This window comes from Anolis carolinensis, chromosome 4, assembly GCF_035594765.1.
Source record: "Anolis carolinensis isolate JA03-04 chromosome 4, rAnoCar3.1.pri, whole genome shotgun sequence".
Lineage (NCBI taxonomy): Eukaryota > Metazoa > Chordata > Lepidosauria > Squamata > Dactyloidae > Anolis > Anolis carolinensis.
The window spans coordinates 159752266-159774307 of NC_085844.1; the positions used below are offsets into that span (position 1 = coordinate 159752266).

At 39.4% G+C, this 22042-nt stretch overlaps 1 long non-coding RNA gene across 2 annotated transcripts in view; it reads right to left on the reverse strand.

Moving 5' to 3' along the window:
* Positions 1 to 10174: 10174 nt before the first annotated feature.
* Positions 10175 to 22042, reverse strand: part of LOC134298341 (uncharacterized) — a 28921-nt gene continuing 17053 nt past the window's right edge. Inside the window, exons 2-5 of one of the 2 annotated variants that reach the window (XR_010005368.1) lie at positions 20886 to 20955; positions 18024 to 18169; positions 16819 to 16924; positions 10175 to 10404 (exon numbers count right to left, since the gene is read on the reverse strand). This is a non-coding gene — a long non-coding RNA (uncharacterized LOC134298341). Of the gene's footprint in view, positions 10405 to 16818; positions 18170 to 20885; positions 20956 to 22042 lie in introns of both variants that reach the window. The other variant, XR_010005367.1, reaches the window with a different exon arrangement.

Here is a 22042-nt window from a genome sequence, read left to right on the forward strand (position 1 = left end):
ACAACATTTTAAAAAACTGCAAGAGCTATCTTCTTGAATTTTCTATACAATGATACAACATAACCAGGGCATCATTTTCCCCAAGTTTCAGAAAGATAGCACATCCACTGATTTTTAGGGAATTTTAACCAACATAAACTGAATAGTTTTATTTCACTGGAAGACCCCAGGGACCATCCAGTCCAACCCCCTTCTGACAGACAGGAAAAGCACAGTCACACCACCACCAACAGATGCCCTTCTAGCCTTTGAAATAATAATAATAATAATAATAATAATAATAATAATAATAATAATAATAATAATAGGAAACCTTCTATGTTAACTTTGGAGTTTCTGCTTTTCAACTTTGCCAATTTCACAGGGTTGATTCAACTCGCAACAATCCCCTTTTACCTCAAAATCCCTTTAGAGGTAAAGGTTTTGTTACAAGATTTTGTCCCCACCAAAACCTTCAGGGAGGAAGAGGCATAAGGCAATAAGAAGAATTCTTGGAAATGTAGTTTGGGAAGGTGAGGGCCCCTGTAGCAGAGAATTCAAAAGGTCCACCCTAAACTACATTTCCCAGACTTCTGCTCACTTCAGAATACTGGGGCTGCCAAAGTTAAATCCTCAATATGATGGTCTCTGGCTGTCTCTTTCTGGGCTGGCCATATGCTAGAGGGGCTTCTTTCAGCTAGGCAACTCTCCCTCCCACTTGCCCCCTCCCCCCTTCACTGCTCCCTTTGGGGAAAGAGTCTTAGGTCTCTTTGTGAGAACCAAGCCCAGTCCTTTTGGGGGAGAAAAAGCATCGCCTTTTGGGCGATGCCTGTGACCGAGACCTGGAGCTACTTATGAGACTTAGATAACTCTTCCAAAAAGTCATCTGTCAGTGTTTTCAATCTTAAGTTTTTTGTATGGTTGCTGCTTGCAGTTTGAAAATCGTGTCATAAATACAGATCTTACAAAATAGATCTGAAATACGATGCACAGCCTTTTTTTTTGCACAGCCCTAATACTCATGCAACATACTATAGAGATTGTGTGACACACACCAGCAATAACATATCAGTTAAATGAAGTCAAACATCCATTATATAAATAATATTACTGGTTGAGTAACTGCTTGGGATCAGAAGAGTCTTGGATTTCAGGTTGTTGTTTTTTTTTAATGAAATATGCATATAGATGCACAATGAGGTTTCTTGGAGATGGGACCCAGCTCTAATCATGAAATTCATTTCTGTTTTATATACACCTTCTACACATAGCCTGAAGAAAATATATATCATTTTGTGCATGAAACAAAGTCTATATACGCTGGACCAGCAGAAAACAAAGATATTACTAATGATCTCAATAATCCATTTGGACAATTTTGGATAATTTCAGATTTTGGAATTCCTGATAACAGACGCTCAACCTGTATCTGGTGTAATTTTCCAAACAAGCTATTAGTTATCTATCTCATTTTGATTTAAAGCCAGTCATCTGAGGCTTAGCTGATGGCTTTCCTTCACCCCTAGTGATATGTTCATTGCCTTCCTATCTACAGAGAAGTCTTTTGAATTAAATACACCTGTTTATGACTACTATTTTGATGAATTTTATTTTGAAAGGTTCCAGTAAGGCATACAATATCATATTTCCCCCCATCTTTCATATTTGCATCTTGTATGTCTTCTGTATTTCCTCGGTTTTTCCTGTGCATTGGTAAAGATAGAAACGTTTGAAACTACAGTCTGAATCCATTTGCATCCTTCTGCTATCACACTTTTCATTGTAAAAGTTGTTGGCTATTTGTGGAAGTTGTACCAAAATATTATCCCATGTCCTTTTGCATAGATCAAGTTACAATGAGCCACTGGGAATATACCACCTATGTGGCACTCTCTTCCCTTCCCTAGCTGTCATGCATGATACGTATCCCTAATGCTCTGCTTCCTTTGTTTCTCTCTTGTGGCTCTGTCATTGTTGCCTAATCACATCCTTTACAGAAGTGCCACCACTTGAAAAAGCTGAACCTAAGAATCAGAACTTAAAAGCATTCTGGGTGCTTGGAGTGGCTGCTCCTTCTGCAAGGAGAGTGATAATGCTGACAACAAGCAACAGTAGCAGAATAATATGCTGACACAGATGTGAGATTAAGTGGCAGTCAAGGATGCTGGTGGGTGGTGGCAAATATTTTTGGGATAGTAATCCAGCATTGGTGTATCTCACAATGCTGCAAGGCCAAAAATGAATTGGATTTCAAACCCATGGGTTGTACATCCAGCTGTTCTACTTTTTTCTTGACTCACAGCACAAATCCAATTTTTTGTGATCCGGTTGATGCCATAATTTTTTAATGATTTCATTACTCTCCCTTTCAATGCTTACTGTAAAGTATTCTCAATCACATTGCAACCTGCAATTGAGAAATGAGTGATGTTGTTTCTTAATTAAATAGCTCAGGTAGGCTTTTAAAATATTCCCCTTAAAGTATATAAATACAATTCTTCTACATTCCTATCATTTCTAGTGTGTGTAGGGGAGGGAGGGGGGAGGTGGGGAGGGAGGGGGAGAGAAAGCGAGAGAGAACAGAAATAAGTTTACATGTTAAAACATTTCTCATGAGAATAATATATGGCCTTCCCCTCAGGTAAAGGACAATTAGTCAATTGAGCTTGGTATTGTCCATTCTGATATTAAAAACTACATGGGCTTTCAAACAAAGGATTTTCCAATCCTACTAATGAGTTACTTTGAGCTAAAGATTTGGAGGAGAGAACCAGGGATTGGATACAGAACCTATATGAGCTATGACCCAACCCAAAGAATGTGCATTGCACAGCTTGCTAGCTTTTCCAATTTCAAACTATTTCAGTATTCACTTACAGTTGACAATTGATACAGTTTGTTCTTTGAAATGTGTCTATATAAATACCCCTACATACAAGAAGATTCATTATAGTTGTAGAATAATAGATCAGGAAGACAATTAACATTTCCACCTGCAAAACTGGCTATAAATAAAAGCTCAGAAAAGGACTTCTTTGCCTGCCTGAAGTTTATCGCAAATAAACAAGTTAAAGATTAATAAAGAATAAATGAGCCAAGTTTAAATATGCATATTAGACAGTTATTTGTTCAAAAGTGTCATAGAGCAACAAGTGACAGAGTAGGGATAGGTAATCTTCAGCTATAGGAATGATTTGGAGCCCTAGCTGGTTCTTTGGGATAGCACAATTATTCACAACTCTTTGTTCATGACAATTTTGTTTGGTGCTTTTTCCAGCCTTCATATGCCCCCTCCATTATAAAAGACTAAAATGGTCTTGTTAGTGGCAACAAGAATTTGAGCGGAACTACATTTGTATTTGTGGTCCTTACCTAACTACCATGAGAATAAATCCTCAGAGAATTTGCTACAATATTCAACTTCTTTAATGCTTCTAATCTTAATAGCTTTAGATTCTCAAGTAAGTTAATATAAGTAGGTTCATGGAAAGAAAGCTTCCTATCCCCAACTCTCCTTATTGAACTTCTCTAGGAGCTATTGTGGGATGTGAGAGATTTTCCATAGTTGAGCATCTTGGTTTCCTGGCCCATTTTCAAGTAACCTAATTTCATTTCAACAATCTCTTCCTATAATGTTTAGGAGCTCTTCTGAAACTCCTTCCATGACAGACTTTTGGAAGAGAATATTTTTATCCTTCTGAGAAATAATAATAATAATAATAATAATAATAATAATAATAATAATAATAATAACAACTACTTTATTTTTGTATGCCGCCTCCATCTCCCCCAACGGGGACTCAGAGCGGCTCACATGGGGACCAGGCCCGATCAATACATTTAACATCATAGAGTCATCAATTATACAGCAACATCATAATAAAAACAATTTAAACAGGTCGTGATTTTTAAAAAATCATTAAAAACACAAAATAATTAACCGTCATCACATGCCAGTAAAAAGTCCAATAGGACATGAATGGGCAACAACCAAACTGGTAAAAGTGTCTATATCAGATAGGACATACATGAAAGGCATACAAAAGGGAAAGATGAATTCTGAGATGGAAATCAGCTATAAAGTGGTCAAGCAAATTTCAATATAGATAAGGACTAGAATTATAATGGACTTTCTTAAATTAATATAGCAAACAAAACTATCAACTGCATATACAATCCTTTTCAAGGTCCATAAAATAATGAAATAAACACTTCCAAGTTGAAGAATCTATTTCTTACCCAGGGAGGAGGGGTTAGAAACAGTGATTCCATCTGGAAGTTTCCCTGGATATGACATTACACCCTGTCAGCATTTATTGCTGAAGTTAAGACTTGGGGGTGAGAGTTGCAGACATTAGGGGGTAGGATGGACAGAAAATTGCTTTCAAGCCTGCTAAATTTTAAGAAAACAATGTGAACTAGATGATTTCAAGTTCTGTCACAGTTACGGTTCAGCCACATGTAGTATGTGCGTCACACTTTCTAAATTTGTGTCTTAGCAGAATATAGTGTGGTGGGCACAGTATAGCCTGAGCTTCCTGAAGAGCCATTGAGAGCCACTCAGTGACCTGCAGAGTGGGAAAAAGATGCCCATGGATAGTCAGTGGGCACTTGATTTCAGGGGACTGGGTGAAATACACATTTCTTGGTTTCAGTAAGTTTTTTTGATAAGGATCCCTCTGATATTATTGCACAAAACTAGTCAAATGTTGTCAAGACAGTGCACATTCAGTGGATTTGCAACTGATGATGAACCAAAGTACTTATCAATGGTTCCACTTCATCCTGGAGAAAATAGACTAGTGGGGTGCCTCGGGGTTCTGTCCTGAGTCTGGTGTTGTTCAGCAACTTTATAAATGACTTGGAAAATAGGTTATGGTTGCTTTCATCAGGGAATTTTTTTTAAAAAGCTGGATGGCTACTTCTCAGCTGAGTTTTAGGGCACATCTACACTGATCACTTCATGCAGTTTGAAGGCATCTTGACAGCATGGTGGTTAGATAAATCACACCATAAATATGCACAGCAATGAGTATTAAGAGATTTGAACTAGGATGATCAACATCACATGGTGAAAATGATTAAGGGACAAGCAGGGGTGGCTGAAGCTATAAGCCGGGTAAGCAACTGCAGGTGGCACAAATCCACTAGGGGAGCTGTTGAGGCTCAGTTCAGGCATTCTCTCCTGACGTTTCTGGATGTGCAAAGAAGTACTGCAAAACTTCTTGTTTATTGTGCCTGTATGAGTAAGAGAATCATTTTCCTTACATTTGAAGATCTGCCCTTTGATGAGGCTGCAGTCTCTTACCTGGCCAGCACAGGTAGGTGCGACAAAGTTTTCCAATATAGCATCCACATTGTAGAATTGATGCAGTTTGACACCACTTGCTCAGGATTATGGGGTCATGGGAATTGTAGTTTCACAAGGTATTTGGCCTCACCAAACTTCACTTCAAAACTTCCCTCTAGCTGCCAGGAAAGAGGTGCTGCTGCTGTCCTAGCCATGCCCACTCCCAGGTGAGGCCACACCCCCTTCAGTCCCATCCAGGGTGCTGTCCCTTTAAGAACCGGGCATGAAAAGGGATGAGGCCCCTTTGAGGGAGTGGTTCTTCCCGGGCAAATGAGGCTCTTTCTCCCCCAGCCTGGAGCAAAGAGACAGGTACTTTTTCTTTCTCTTCCTTTGCATCTGCAAGCTGTTTCCTCCTCTTACTGATCCAAGCCTCTTTCATACAGCCTCTGAGCATACACAGAGTGCTTTTCTCACCTCTTGTTGCAGGACTGATGCAGTTTGATCCTGTGAGAAGGTTCGCATAGCAAACTTATTTGCCATTGGGTTGCTGTGAGTTTGCTGGGTTGTCTGGCCATGTTCCAGAAGCATTATCTCCTGACGTTTCACCCACATCTATGGCAGGCATCCTCAGAGGTTGAGGTTTGTTGGAGACTACCTTTTATTTTTCAGTGATTGGGTTTTTTTTTTGGGGGGGGGGGCTCCCAAAATACTGTTTGCTTACACTTGAAAATTACTTAAAGCTAGCCCCGGGGACATACACTCTGAAGATTCACACATGTAGACTGCATCAGGAGGAACTAAACAAAAATGATTCTGTATAGCTGCAGACACTAGAACCCGTTCAAGGTCAATATCTAGGCCTTAAACCAATTCAAGGATTTCACATGTAATCATTCACACAATATTATCACCTCCTTCTCTGCTAGTTTCACATTGACCTAAGTGGTCAGTGCAGATGTGTCCTTAGTAATGGGTTGGGCTAGATACTGTAGCCCTTGTGGTTCATTCCATTTATATTTCTTTGTGATTATAAGATGGTTTAATTTGAATGGTTTTGTTGGAAATATTAATATGAAGGCAAATAACTAAACAGATTTTGTGGGAGGGAGATAATATCTTTATCAAACTTCAGTCTAGACTGTGAGGAGGGGAATGGCCTTTTTTCTGGGGGAAAAATGTATCAGTAAGTATAGTTGTTTTTAAATCCAGCTCTTCAAACCCTTGGAAGATGTTAAAAGGCACTGTTTCAAAATTATTCAAGTTCATCCAGTGAACTGCTTAGATGAGATCAACCAGATAAAAACTGTGATATTTGTCATTTTTAATTCCAGTAATTAAGTGCTGTTTTAATTCTACTTATGAAGGCCTCTGTGGGATTATATAAATGGCATAATGATGGAAACAAAGATAAAGAAAGGATCAGAACAGTTAGAAAAAAGGCAGGACATTGAAAAATTCATGAGCAGCAACCGGTGAATGCCTGAAAGAGGTTAGCTGTTGCCAGAAATAATAATCTTGTAAACTGTCAGAGGAGAATCATCCTCTGCTTCCAGAAGTTTTTAGTATAATATTTGGATTCTGTTTTGTAATCATATGCTGATAATGACTGACACAAAATCAAAATCTACAAGGGTAGCTCTATTGGTTTCCATGCCAAAATTTGCAGTGCAATTGGCTGCGTTCATATTAAGGTTTGCTCTTTCATTAACAAAATCAGGAAGAGGGGCATAATTTGTCTAGGAGCTGGAGATTCACTCAACAGTGAAATTTTCTGGGTGCCTTAGGCTATTCTCTTCCTCTCTCTCAGCTTGCTGGATTGTTGTGAGCAGCAGCAGTTTGTGGCTTCTATGTCAGTTGGGCAATGAATCCACTAAGGCTATTAGTCTGCATTTTGAAGGAGCTATATAACATGCTGACCCTTGATTAACTCCTTTAAAGTCTGGACTAAAACACAGAGCAGAAGCCACAAAGCACCACTGGCTGAGAAGATTTAAAAGTGAGAGGGATGCCAGCCGCGTATGATTTTATGACCTCACCGAAGGATAAGTGGTCTACAGATGTAATACATAAAGCAAGCAAGCAAGCAAGTTCTTTGCATGACATAAAAGTGCTACTTTACCATCACGCTGATTCTTAAAAAATACTTATGTCCTATTCTTGAGCAGGCAACCTAGTTCTAATCCATGTCCTCTCACTCATTGCTAGAAATCTCCCTGTGCACATACTTAAGGTCACAATAACCTTTTCAAAACATAGGCCAATTAAAAAGTTAAAACACTATTTTGGTTGAACATAAAATGTTGTAGGAATTTCAGTTTTCTCAAGGTCCAAAATCATCAAAAAAGGATGCTTTTAAAAGCCATCCCCTTTACACAAATGCTGTAAAAGACTTCTTGTTTTGTTTCTGCCATCCTTCATTTTTCCATTTTATCTGGCTGGCATGCATGTACTGTGTTTGTGCTTATTTATGCATGGTTCAAGGATGTTCAAAGGCCTAGCTCATTAGTGAGAAAATGATTTCACCTGTATTTGAAAATAATTCTTTTTGATCTCAAGATGCCTTATAAGGGTCCTGATTCTTAACTGTGCTCACCTGAGCTATTGCTAAAAAAAACCTAGGAATAATTTCTTTGATTACTTGACTTGCCTTTGGCTACTCATTTTTGTCTGTGTGGATACTATGGCCTTGAATCTTGCTTTAATAAAAGATAGATGCTTAAGTAAGTGAAAGATATAAGAGCCAGCGAGGGCTCTTTTTCACTTTTTTGTATTCTTGTTTTCTCTATAGTTTTGTAAAGAAATATACCACTATCCAATTCAATATGCATATATGTACATTATTAGGAAGAATCGGGTTCTAAACTTGGCTGCTTGGGGAGTGCTACTATTTTTAATACTGTTTTAGCTTCTAACTTTTGACAGTTGAGACTTGTCCCTTCTTAAATAAGATCTGTGTTCTGCCCAGTGAGGCTGAGATTGATAACTTTATAGGGTTGTGATTGACTGATTAATTCAGGTGCAGTTATCAGAAAGTCACATGAACACTTGGCACATGCTATTTGAGTGATATGGATATGGATGTGATATTCTATGCAGCTTCGCTACTACCTTGGTGGTGCATGATGACTGTGGCTGCGTGATAGACCTTTGTCTCCATTTTGCTTCTTCACCTGAGTAGGCACACTAGAGATCCTTTCTATACAGTATAACTCCCTTATCTATAGACTTGATATCCATAGTTTCACTTATGACCTCATCACATTCACCCCCTGATTTTGCCAAGGATCATGGTGAATCCTGCAGGGCTCAGCAGGGGGCGTGGGGAACCGATCACCCTGCGCCCCACATTGTTCACCTTGCAACTCACCCCATTCCGTGGGGAGAAGTGTTGCCACCCAGCTTCCCCCCGGTGTGTCTTATGCAAGACAGGAAGCCTCTCATATTGCCGCCACTGCCTCTTGTGACACTTGGACTTCAGTTGAGGCATGGACGCCTGCCAGAAGTTGATCTTCATCATGTAATGGAAGCCAGTGGGCTCCATGTCTCAACTGAAGTCTAAGCATCCAAAGACGGGCATTTTTGCCCATCTGACGATGTCCATATTCACAGTGTAAAATATATTAGCCAGAAGCTTTTGAGGGCCATTATAAGTCCTCCTGAAGGAGACTCAAAGCAGCTTAACATAAAAGCATTAGCATACATTTTAAGATACACCAATATGCAAACATTAAAACAGAATTAAATATAAACAGTATTAAAAATCCTCAGTTAAAAACCACTAAATCATATTCAAAGTGAAAAACCACAATACTCCCTAAATCAATCTTAAAACCCTCCTTCTTTAAAAGCCTGTCTGAATAATTAGGTTTTTTGCCTGCCACCAAAAGGACAACAGGAAAGGGGCCATTCTGGTTTCCCTGGGCAGGGAGTTCCAGAGTTAAGGGGCAACCACTGGGAAGGAAGGTATTCTCTCTTGTTCCCACCAACCGAACTTGAAATGGAGGTGGGACTAAGAGAAACAAACATTTGTATGTTTCTTATGCATTTTGGTAGGTGTGAATATATCAATTGCACTTCCTATACTGCAAACCCCAGCATTCCATAGACTGCAACCATGGTAGTTAAAATAGAATCAGACTGTTATAACTGTGGGAATCGAAACGGTCTCACATGAAGCTGTATAAATGAAGCTACCTTTCCACTTTAATGACTGTCCAACTAGCAAGCCTACTTTGCTATGGTGGTTTCTACTTGTCATATTATTCCATGGAGAGAGATGGAGATGACAAGTTTATGTTGCACCTGCACAGCTGCATCAGCCACTAAAGACAGCACCCACTGTGTTTTCATCTACCTCCTCCTGGTACCCCCTTCTGCAGTCCTACAACTTTTTCATATTTCTCCTGAAATCTATTCTTTCATTTTGATTCTCATGCTTTATAATATCAATATGAAACCATCGGGAAATACTATCCAAGGGTACAGGCTGAATGCCATCGGTATGCTGATGATAAACAATTCTGTCTCTGCTTTCTGTTTTCTAATCCTAGGGAGAGAAGGAATATCCTGAATCAATGTTTAGAATCTGTGCTGACTTGGAAGGGAGAAAACAAACTAAAACCTAAGAGAGTATGGAGGCAGTGTTGGCTGGGCATTAAAACAATTATTTTGAACTAAAAATAAACAGTATGGATAACTTTCTAAATCAGTACTTGAGCTAGCAGTGTGTTTTATAAAGTTTGGATAGCTTCCAGCCAATACTGTAACTCAAAAAACTCACCTCTTCTCACTTACGGATATGTCTATTGTTGACAATGCCTTTAAAATGGTTTGGGAACTTCAATTGGTATAAAATGTGAATAGCAGAATGTATATAATCAGATAGTCAAGGAAAACCTCATAGTAAACCATCCGAGACATTGTTTGGGAACTCTACTGAAGTCAGGCATTATGAACAATTGCTTTTGTCTACATAAACCATTTTAATGTGCAAATTTTTTTACTAGGTAGTAGGTATGTCAATCAAAAGGTTTTACTTACTGGTTATATATTTTGGGGCATATAAGGAAATTTCCAAGTCTTAACTCTTTTTCTTGATGCCTTCCTGTGACAGTCTTAGAAGCATGCAAATCTGTCTTTAAAAGAATAAACTTTTGTTAGTCTACATTGTGAGATTCCGTGAACATTCAGAAATTATGGAGCAAACACTGGGCCTGTAATTGCATTTTAATTGAGCAATACTTGACATAAAAGATAGCTGCATATGGTCTGTCAATTTGAATAATCTTTCAAGGTTCATCTTTTAATTTTATTTCCTTTATTGTTACAGTTACTGAAAATTTCCCCACAGCTGTTTTTATTTTGGAAAAATCATTCATCCCATGAGCATGACTGTAGTTGTAAGCAGTCTGCAATAAATCCTGGTGATCATTAAACACATGTAGTTAAGGACTGTTACATATCCATACATGTTCTATTTCCCTGGGTTATTTTTCTCCCTCCTCTCCACTTATTAGTGCTATATATCAACTATTAACATAAAAAGGAAAATAAAGAACTCAACACATGGCTTATTCCTCTCTCCCTCAACTCCATATTGTAGAGCTGTTTCTTCAACAAACTTAATGCTGTTTTTCAGAGTGCATGAAATTTGGCTTCATGTACCTTGCTTTTTTCTTATAACCCTATAGAAGGCTTTATCCAGAAGAGAAATGAATGCCTCTTCCTTCCTTCCTCCATCCCTCACCCCTCTTCATTTCTATTACTATCTCACTTTTCCCCAAGATTGGGACTCAAATCAAAGTAGCTTACAACGGTTAAGAATATATATTTCAAAATCCACAAGACACAAAAATTAAAACAAGATTAAAAAATAAAATTAAATTAAAACAAGATTAAACAAACTAAAATGAAGTTAAAACATATATAATGCACACACATGCATACCAGTACAATAATTACAATATCCAGCACATTGTGTAGCACACCATATAAAATTGCTCAGCAATTATCTCTCAAAATAAAATGGTCTTGCCCGCAAAAAGGAACGAGGGAGGGTGCCTTCTCTGAGAAGGAAGTTCTGGAGTTTGGGAGCAGCCACCGTGGGCCTTCTCCTGTGTTCTCACCAAATGTAACTGTGGGGATGGTGGGACAGAAAAAAGTGCCTCATCAGCAGATCTCAAACAATGGTCAGAATGTAAAGGTTCCCTAACGTTAAGTCCAGTCATGTCTGACTCTGGGAATTGGTGCTCATCTCCATTTCTAAGACAAAGAGCCAACATTGTCTGTAGACACCTCCAAGGTCATGTGGTCAGCGTGACTAAATGGACCGCCTGTCAAAATGTATCCAGCAGCATAAAGAGTGCCATAAAGAGGATCCAGCATAAAGAGGATCCATGGTTGTCATTGTAGATATGAAACCCTGAGCCATTCCTGATAGAGAAGTTTCAATATAATCCCCAAGAACTACAAGCCAGTATGATTCCAAAACCACACTCAAGATCACCTCAGGTAACTTAGGAAGGGAGATGGTTGAACAATGATATCACTGCATGATTTATGTGCCCTTTCTTTCAGGGTGGGACCGTAAGATCCTATTCAATTTACAACATTTTGTTTTTCTTTGGTAAATCGTATCTAATTCATAAGTTTTCCATGTAAGAACAGATATTAAGAAACACAAGGGGGCTCCCACACAAAGACTTAAGAATGAAAACTCATCCAATACTTTTTCCTTTGGATTCTGTAAAGCTTGGAAGCCTATCAAAGTCAGTTTCATTTTCAGAGCAAAAGAGGGATGCCAAAAAGACTGCCATTCCTCTTTAAATTATAGGCCACTCTGTGTCCCCTTCAGGGTGAGAAAAACGGGGTAAAATCTAGTCTAGTAAATAAATAAACAAATGGCCTCTCGTCATGAGGAGAGGAAAGCAGTAGGGTAGGACAAGCTGAGTGAAAGAGACTGGAAGAGAACAGAATTCCGGGAAAATTAGTTTGGGAACGTGAGGAGCCTTATGGCAGAGAATTCAAAAGGCCCTGCCTAAACAATATTTCCCAGAATTCTGTTCTCTCTCAGTCTCTTTCACTCAGCTTGTCCCGTCCTACTGCTTTCCTCTCATGGCAAGAGGCCATTTGTTTATTTATTTACTAGAATTTTTTTCCTCCAAGCAGCAACCAGAGGTCCAATAAATTGTTAAATCTGCAAAGAGAAGGAGTGACTGATACTTCAATACAAGTAAATAAATCAGTGCTGAGCTGGGAAGAAATCCTTAAATCGTTCTATTGGTTAATATGACTGACATTGAAAGAGATAGCAGTTATAGCTTTTTAAAAACCTTTTTGTCAAGACTTTTAAAAAGTTCCCAAAAAGTCAGTAGATGTCACGTCCTGGGCAACGGAGCACTAAGAACCGAACACAGAGGCCAATAACTATCTAATATCTTTATTAAGGGAATATATAAAATAATAAAAAACAAGTAGAGAATATAGTCCAGAAGCAGATCTATCAGATAAGGTCAAATATAAACCAGAAAAGTTTTGTCCAATAAATGATATTAGAGTCCAAAGTAGAATCCAACAAACCGAAACACACACTATTGCCAAGCAATAGTGTGGGGAAATGTCCAGGGTCTTTCAAGGTCCAAGGTAAATCCACAACAAGGTTGGAAACAAAACTTGATTCCAGGAACAAGGTCCGTGACTAGGAACAAGGCAAGGCAATTCTTGAATACTTGGATGGCAAAGCAAGGAAACTGGAATTGCGGACTTTGCGAAGTCCACACTAGGCTAGAAACACGAAATCACTCCTGAAGCTGCTCTGTTGACTCCGCACGGAACCTACCGTGCCAGGCACATTTAACTAGGTCTCGTTTTCCCGCAAAGCAGGTGTCCAGCGTTCTTTCCCTAGGGAACAGGAAACGAAACACAGCTCTCTCCAGATGTGAGACTCCCTAGATTTTCCCAGGGGAACATGGCTAATCAGTGTCTTGTTTAGCTGCAAGTCTCAAACTCCTCCGAACCTGCTCCTTCTCTCTCCTGCCCGCAGCATAGGACTGTCTCCTAACAAAAGGGGGTGAGAACTGCTCAAGGTCTGTTTTAATGGGTTCTTGGGCAAAAACATCAACATCAGGCATCTGGAAAAATTCCGACTCTTGCTGAGCCGGCGAAAACCCCATGTTTTATCTTCATCAGCCACGGTGGCACTGGGAGCAGGACTACAAGGCCCATGGGGCATTACAGTAGATGTATGAATATTTCTGAAACTTGGGGGGAATGATCCCCTGCTATCTTGTGTCATTATATAGAAAATTCAAGGAGATAGTTCTTGTAAGGTAAAGGTTTCCCCTGATGTTAAGTCCTGTCATGTCCAACTCTGGGGGTTGGTGCTCATCTCCATTTCTAAGCCAAAGAGCTGGCGTTGTCCGTAGACACCTCCAAAGTCATGTGGCTGGCATGACTGCATGGAGCGCTGTTACCTTCCCGCCGGAGCGGTACTTATTGATCTACTCACATTGGCATGTTTTCAAACTGCTAGGTTGGCAGAAGCTGGAGCTAACAGTGGGCGCTCACTCCGCTCCTGGGATTTGAACCTGGGACCTTTCGGTCTGCAAGTTCAGCAGCTCAGTGCTTTAACACACTGCCACCGGGGCTCCTTTTATATTTATATAGTTCTTGTAGCTTTGTTTAAAAAAATGTTGTTTGTAAAATCTTTGATAATTCCTCAAAATATTGTGGATACATGAAACATTCTGAAATTTGATGGGCTAACAGTGGTAAACGTGTTCTATAACTGTAGCAAGTTTCATGCCAATAGATCTAACAATGAGAGAGAAAGGGAGCCCTGAAGTTTCCCGACTGGCATAATTACGTGATTAAAGGTAAAGAAAAAGTAGTTAAATAGCTATTGTTATGATAAAGACCCCATCCAATTTTGGAAACACTTTAGAAACAATTTTTCCCAACCCCCTAATTTCATAATGAGTACGGAAACATTTTTTTATTGTTCGCACAGGCCTATTATATAGTATAACCAACTTAGACAGCAGATATGGGATGTCATTAAAGGACTGTGACTTATTCACTTTGTTATTGCTGTGCTCTCACTGCCAAGAATAAAGCATTTGTGGGATCATTTACCTAAGTTAGGGTACTATACACATTCAGTGTTAGGTGAATCATTGGCTCAAAATATTTACTGCCTCTCTTCAGGTGTTAAATGTTAACCCAGTGAATTTTCTTCAGTTTTAGCAAGCTAATGGTCCTGCTACCAAGCCACACCATTGGGAGCCTTCTGTTTTACACAAAATTTTTAAAATTAAAATTAAAATATATTTTTATATTTAATGCCCCTCTTTCTATAGCTATTCAGATATATTGCTCGACCCAAAGTGGAGCAGCAAATGGAACATATACCGATCAGTGATATTTTTAGATCTTTAAAAAGGAGGAAGTGAGAGAAGAAGGAGAAAGCAGAGGGGAATGGGGGGGGGGGAAGCTTCAAGTGTTTTAATTGGCTTTTACATTTTGTCCAATATTTTAAATGTGTTTTATTGTCTCAGGTGATGAATAATGTAATAAAAAAATAAATTAATAAATAAAATAACTGAAAGCCAACCGATTAATTTGGGTGCATGAGGTATAAAATCCGCAAATACATCTTCTCATCCCTGACAGTAAAAAAAATCTGTAATAACAAAGTGATAAATAACAATTTGCTGCTCTTTCATAACACCAAAAATCTATTGTTTAAAAAAGGGACCTCAGTTCACCTAATGCCTGGATCAGCTCTTTAGCCATCAGATCTCTACTTCTCCTATAAAATGAGATTGCCTTTGAAAAGCTTTCTGGAGTTCTGTCTGTTTTGTTTTGATGCTGAATGTTCTCACTGAATAATGAATATTGATTCTTGAATACAAGAGATGCAAGATTTTTTCCCTTGTCATTAAGACCTTTGAGAAAGGTCTGAATTTTCCCCAGAACAAGCTGACTACACAAGAAAGGGTGATCATAGTTATTTATTGAACTTGGTTACTTCATGTAGGTTGAATCCTTGATGGCAATATGCTCTGGTATGAATTCATATTAATTAAGATGGTATTTAAAGCTTTCAGCACTTTGAAGATTTGATGCTTCAAGGAGTGCCTCTTCTTAAACATATCTTCCCCGAGGATGGGTGGAGGGCTCCTCCTCTGTCATGCCAGTGGAGAACAAGATACTGTGATGTGAGAAAGAGCCTCGTCACTTGTGGTATCCAACACCAAGGGGGCACCAGTGCTGTTGAGCAATCCAAGGAGAGGATTTTTCCCCTTGGAGGTTGACCTACCACTGGTGCTGAATTCATTCTAATGTCAAGTAAAAACACAGCTTTTGGGTAAAATTTTATTTTTGCTGGGGGTTGGGAACGCTAATGTTTATATACTATTCATATATCTACATGGTTCTAATATGTTTTAATTTGTTTAAAATTGCCATATTTAAAATATGTTTTTCAAATGTTTAAGTTATGTTTTCTCACTTGAACTTTTCAAATTGTTTAAAATGAATTTGCTGTATGCAATAAGCTTCTGCAGAAAAGCCGTATCGCATCGTAAGTAATTTGTTAGCTTCATACTTACAATGAGATTTCTGACATGTGTGCATGACCTGCGCCAAAACCTTTAGAACAGAAACTTGCTATGTTGATATTTCACTCATTTCCAGTGATTATTAGTAGGCATGAGCGATCCATGAAAAAAAAATGGTTCTAAAGTAGGGTGCACTGGTGCTTCGTTTCTTAAACTACTTCTGAAATTTGGCCCAAAAAAGTTTTGAAACTTAAGAATATTCAGAATATTCAAAATTAATTCGTTAATGGCGTATGCACATGTGCAGTAGCCAAAAACAGCACCAGGGGGAAACTTTACAGGACTCTCCTGCCCTCATATTCTTCAAACATGGTACAATGGTAGAACACATTTAACACTGCTAGCTCACCAAAATTCAGAACGTTTCCCTTATCCTCTGAATTTTGGGAAATTTTCATAGCTTTTATAATAAACCATTTTTTAATAATTGCAGAAATCTGTTCCTGGTTTGAAAGTCTTATTTCCTGTTTCATTGGGTTGTATTTACTTTGGAAGTCATTGTTCTACTTCAGAAACTGTTTTTGTGGCTGAAACTTTGTTAAATTGGTGGACAGTGTCCCAGGAAACCATAATGTGCTCCATGTCCCTTGGGCAAAGACAAAGTTCAGGCAGTGTCATAAATTTTGCCATGTTTCTATGACAGAACCAATTAGGAAATGGCATTTATCACCCAGGAACAGAAATCATAATACACCATCAAATCATTCCTGACAGATGAGCAACAGCCTCTGAATAAGGGAATCAATTCCTGGTTTGAAAGTGCTATTTCCTGTTTCATTGGCTTTTCTGGGGCTGAGAGTGTGTGACTTGCCCAAGTGGGTGGCTGAGCATGGAATCAAGCCACAATCAGAGTCCAACACTCAAACCTCTCCCTCCCTCCCCCTACCCCCCTCTCTCTAAACATCTCATACCTTCCAAGAATTCACATACCTTATGAAAGTTTGGTCAAGATGGTCAGAGGAGGGCAACTAAAATGATCAAGGGTTTGGAGAACAAGCCCTATGAGGAGCGGCTTAAAGAACTGGGCATGTTTAGCCTGTAGAAGAGAAGAGGAGACATGATGTATAAATACGTGAGGAGTAGTCATAGGGAGGAGGGAGCAAGCTTGTTTTCTGCTGCCCTGGAGACTAGGCCGCAATGGAACAATGGCTTCAAACTACAGGAGAGGAGATTTCACCTGAACATTAGGAATAACTTCCTCACTGTGAGAGCTGTTTGGCAGTGGAACTCCCTCCCCCCAAGTGTGGTGGAGGCTCCTTCTTTGGAGGCTTTTAAGCAGAGGCTGGATGGCCATCTGTCAGGGGTGCTTTGAATGCGATTTTCTGCTTCTTGGCAGAATGGGGTTGGACTGGATGGCCCATGAGGTCTCTTCCAACTCTACTATTCTATGATTCTGAGGACAAAAGGGGGTGGGGAATGTTAAGAGGAGAGAGGGCCTGGGACATCTGGGTATTGTAGTTTTAAAGCGGGCATAGTACTATTGGAGAAATGTCTGCTTCAGCCCAATGCTTTTATAAATGGGGAAAATTCAGAGGCTTCATTCTCCTGCTTTTTGAAAGCTATTGAGATGAAATTTGCCACAATCAAAGCAAAAATTCACCACTCTTTGCCTATCAAGTTTCATAATGTTCGGCCCATCCAGTGATTTTTTGGGAATTTTCTAACATTTTTTTAAGGGCAACAAGAACAATGCCCCGCCTCTCCCTCTCTCTTCTGCCCTGATTGGCTGAGAGGCATGCCAACATGGCTTCACCTCTCAGCGGGGCTACAGCTACATCCGAAGACATCAGAGACAGACAAAAAAAGGTGCCTTTTGATTCAAATTTGTAATATTAGGAAGACAGTGAGCAGATGTGTCAAAACTCGCTTCAAAAGTGCTTTAGATCCGAATTTGAAACGAATTTAATGGACATACGAAAAATTTGCCCAACCCTAATTATTAGAATTAGCAACTGCAGTGTTGCAATAGCTTTTGTTCAGTGTTCCAAGCAGCCAGTCTGACTTCATTAAGAACATTCAATTTCACCTCCCCAGTTGCTGGTTTTTTCATTATTTCCTGTACAGAAGCATAACCATTATGTGGCCATAATATGTGACCACACTGGGATGTTCTCTAGTGCCCCTCACTCTCTCACTCTGTGTGGGTGTACATATTTCAGCAAATCTCAGGGTTCTCCAGAACAAACAGTATTCTTTCTCTCTGGTTCCTAGATATTTTGCAGTACTTCTTTCATCTTCTTATCCAGCAGGGTAACAATGAGGCACAATTATTGTTGTGGCCCTACAACAGAGTGAAAAAACAACATTGAAAGTTTATTACAATATCAAAACTCTTTAAACTGTTTTTTATTTTTCATTTCTGCTGAGGCAAGTCAGTCATAACTATATTGCAAGTCGCAAAAAACAAAAACAAACAAACAAAGAAAAGACGTGCCTTTTCTCTTTTGACAACATTTATTGTGTAGTAATTTGTTCTACGACAATAGGGAAGATGCAAATTCTAGAGAGGCATATTAATCTGTAGGTCACACAATAACAAAATATTGAAAAGCTGTCTTAATGGTTTTTTCCCTTGCAGTTGAAAGGCTTTGCAATTCCATAGAGGAATCCTAGTGATCCCATAAAGCAAGAGAATAACATAACGTGGTTTATTAAATGCCACCAAGGCACTGAAATTGAATTTGTTTTATATCATGCACAAGTGTGGATGGTGTTGATTATTTACAACATGTTTATTTTTCTTTTTTCTTTTTTTTAGAAAAGGTCCCTGTTTTGATGTTCTGCAATTTGATTTTCCTCTCACTTTCCCAACCCCTCCCACCCACTTTCATTGAAAGTGTATTATAGCTGGAATTTGAGGGGCAGCTGTGTTAAACATTAACACATACACAAACACCACATTCAGAAATCTGACTTAGTTGAAATCACTTTTTGATTAAAATCAAAAGTGAAAAGCTGTTGAGTTTAATCGAATGCAAGGGCGCCCGCTATGTTCACCAGGTAGTTTTCCATTGATATCTGTGGATCACAGGGTTGTTATATGTCTTTCGGGCCACACAGCCCGAAAGACATACAACAACCCTGTGATCCCGGCCATGAAAGCCTTTGACAACATATCTGTGGATCATCTCCTACGACCTCATCAGATGGCTGCTGGTTGCTCTGTTTCATAGAGGGGTCTGGGGAATCCAGCACCTCACACCCTGCTTCGCCATCTCCAGCCTAGGGAGATCAGATGGGGGGAAGCATGAGTGCGCGGCTCCATTCCATGCATTCTATGGCAACATGGGAGCACACTCATGTTGCCCTACCAGTGGCATGCTCTAGCTCCACCCTCCTTCACCCATGGAGCTGGCTGGCTCTGTGGTTGGCGCATTCCGCTGATTTTAGCCCCTTGTGATGAGGAGGGGTCAGAAAATGTATGTGGGTACCACTGCTTTCAACTTGTATACTTCCCATCTTTTTCACCTCAAAAGTCCTTTTCAAGATTTGGAGTCAAAGAAGAGCTTTTCAGAAGCTGAACAGCTCTCACAATGAGGACTACTTGCAAAAAATGATGGTGCCATTTTACGCTTTTTACATGTTGATGTCAATTCACAATTCACAGCTTTGGTATGATGTGGACAAAAGAAACTGACATCTCCTGATTCATACCATCTTCATACCATTCATCTCCTGATTCATTGGTTTATCTTCTTCATTTAGTACATCAGGGTTGGGAGACTTTGCCCTAACAGATGTTATAGGAATTACAGTATAAAATTTGCCATGCTAAACTTTCTTCTGCCGTATCTCCATTAACTGCTTGTGGCAATCTAGAATTTCAGACAGGAAGATTTCCTGGTCCTTCTTAGAGATGCTAGGCACTCCAGGAGGACTTTCCCTGTCAACAGGAAGAATGAGGAGATGGATGGTGGGGGCAAAGAGGAGAAGTCAGGTGTTTGAGAATACAGTGATCATGTGTACACCATTGGTCTGTGAACCACCATTTTACAAATTTCCCTTGTTTATAAGTAGCAAAGTTACATGGATCAGAAGCAGGAAATTTGCACAATGATCACTAAATGATGGGAGAAAAGGTGCAAGACTGTTTCTTTCCATGCCAGTTAAATATCATATGATGTAACATCATCAACTACCTTGTCCAATGGATTCAATATCTATGGTTTCACTTACATTTTAGAAAGTATTTCCCCTCCCTCCCTGAAAGTGTTTGTGGGACTCTCTAGGTCAGGCATGGGCAAACTTGAGCCCTCCAGGTGTTTTGGACCTTAACTCCAAAACACCTGGAGAATTACACTGGCTGATCTAGAGCAGGCATGGGCACACCTGAGCCCTCCAGGTGTTTTGGACTTCAACTCTACAACACCGGCTGTCAGGAATTGTGGAAGTTGAAGTCCAAAACACCTGAAGGGGCCAAGTTTGCCCATGCCTTCTCTAGATCATCCAGTGTAATTCTATAGTATGCTTCTGGCCCAAGTATAAGCAAAATATAGGATTTGCTACTATCCACTGTTCCGGATATCCACAGAAGATCTTGGAATGTAAGAATGTTGCTCAAGGGAGGAAACACTTCGCCATAACCTTTTTAAAGTGTTAACTTACAGACCTCTTTAAAAAGTGTTGACATTTTCAAAATTATTTACAATTGTGGAGTTTTCTTTTAATTGGTGTGTACTTTTCTTTAATGACAGAATGCTTCTTTAATGAAATGCAACTTTTGGCAGCTGAAGGATGCTTACTGTTGTTGCTTGACGAGCAGTGTGTTTTGAATGAAAAAAGTATTCTCAAGCACCATACTTTTAAGAAAAATCAAAGTCAATGTAGCATGCTTTGCCAAGTAAGAATTATGACAATCATTTTTTGCCATAAGCAGGGAGCAAAGTCATTTTCTTTTCCTTAGCTTTTCCCATGCCTAAATATTTCCATAAGGCTTCAAGCATCTTCTAAGGCAAAAATGTAAGCATTCAGTGTTCAGGGACAATCCCCTGAGATACCTTTTTGAAATCTTCCAGGTTTGTTCTAATCTTTTCACAAAGTTTCCTTCCCATTGTTTGTGAATACCACCTATGGAGGAAAAAACAAACAAACAATTAACCCCCCTGCCCAACACCCTTCAGGAGTTATGGTTGGCCTAATCCCAATTGGCTTTAGCCAACTTAAAATTCAGAAATGAACATTAGAAGTGACTTTTTGTTAAATCTGAATCAGAATTTTGTTTAATTTTTGAATTAGTTGAGGGTCCTGCCACCTTTTTCAAATTTGTGGGGCTAAGAATTAGCCTTTTCAAAAGTTATCAAATCTGGTTCAAATGGGGGGTTTTTTTGGTCAAGACGGAGAAAACTCTTTCCAATGGGATTATGAAAGAAAAATATAAAATTAGGCAGAAAGAGAACTGTTCCTGCTTATTTAAGATTAGAATTCAGGACTACATGGGAAAAATGACAGTTGATTTAGGACACGTACAAGAAACTCTGCTCCACCACAGAGCCCCAAAATAAAGTATGCACCATTGGGGGAGATAGCTTGTAAAGTACAGAGTGTGGCACAGTTCTTCCAAGGCAGGTTTTAGGACCTATAAGAGCCTCCCTCAAATGAGAGGCGGGTGTTTAAACTTTGCCAAAAGTTCTTCTCTAGCCTAGATAAAAATCCAAGCCATATCACAATTCTTCCCCTTCTGTTATCATTAGTCTCCAAAATGTTTCCCTTTTCACTTATCTGACCAACTGAGTTTGTGGGTGCAGCTGTGGTGACACTTCTTCTTCCTCCAGAAGGACAAATCTTGGGTGAGCATGAGATAAATAAACATGTCATTTCTCTCCCTGACCCTCCCATCTTTGCAGTGTTAAGCTAAAAAGAGATACTGAAATAAATGTTCCCCTTGTGTACTGCCTCAATGATGGGTTACTCTTGCTATTGAAGATACTTTCCTGGCAAAGAAAAGGAAGCTCAGATATGGTGAGAGGGATGCTGAAATGTATAATACAAAACCAACTCTCTAGTGCTCCCAAGGTGATCTACTTGAAGCCATAGCCACTAAACAATAACCTAGGCATATTCCGGGCCAACAATAACAACACAATCGTGATTCCTCTGAAATAGAACTATTTGTGTGACTTGGAAAGGTTAGGGACATACCACTACCTGGCAGACT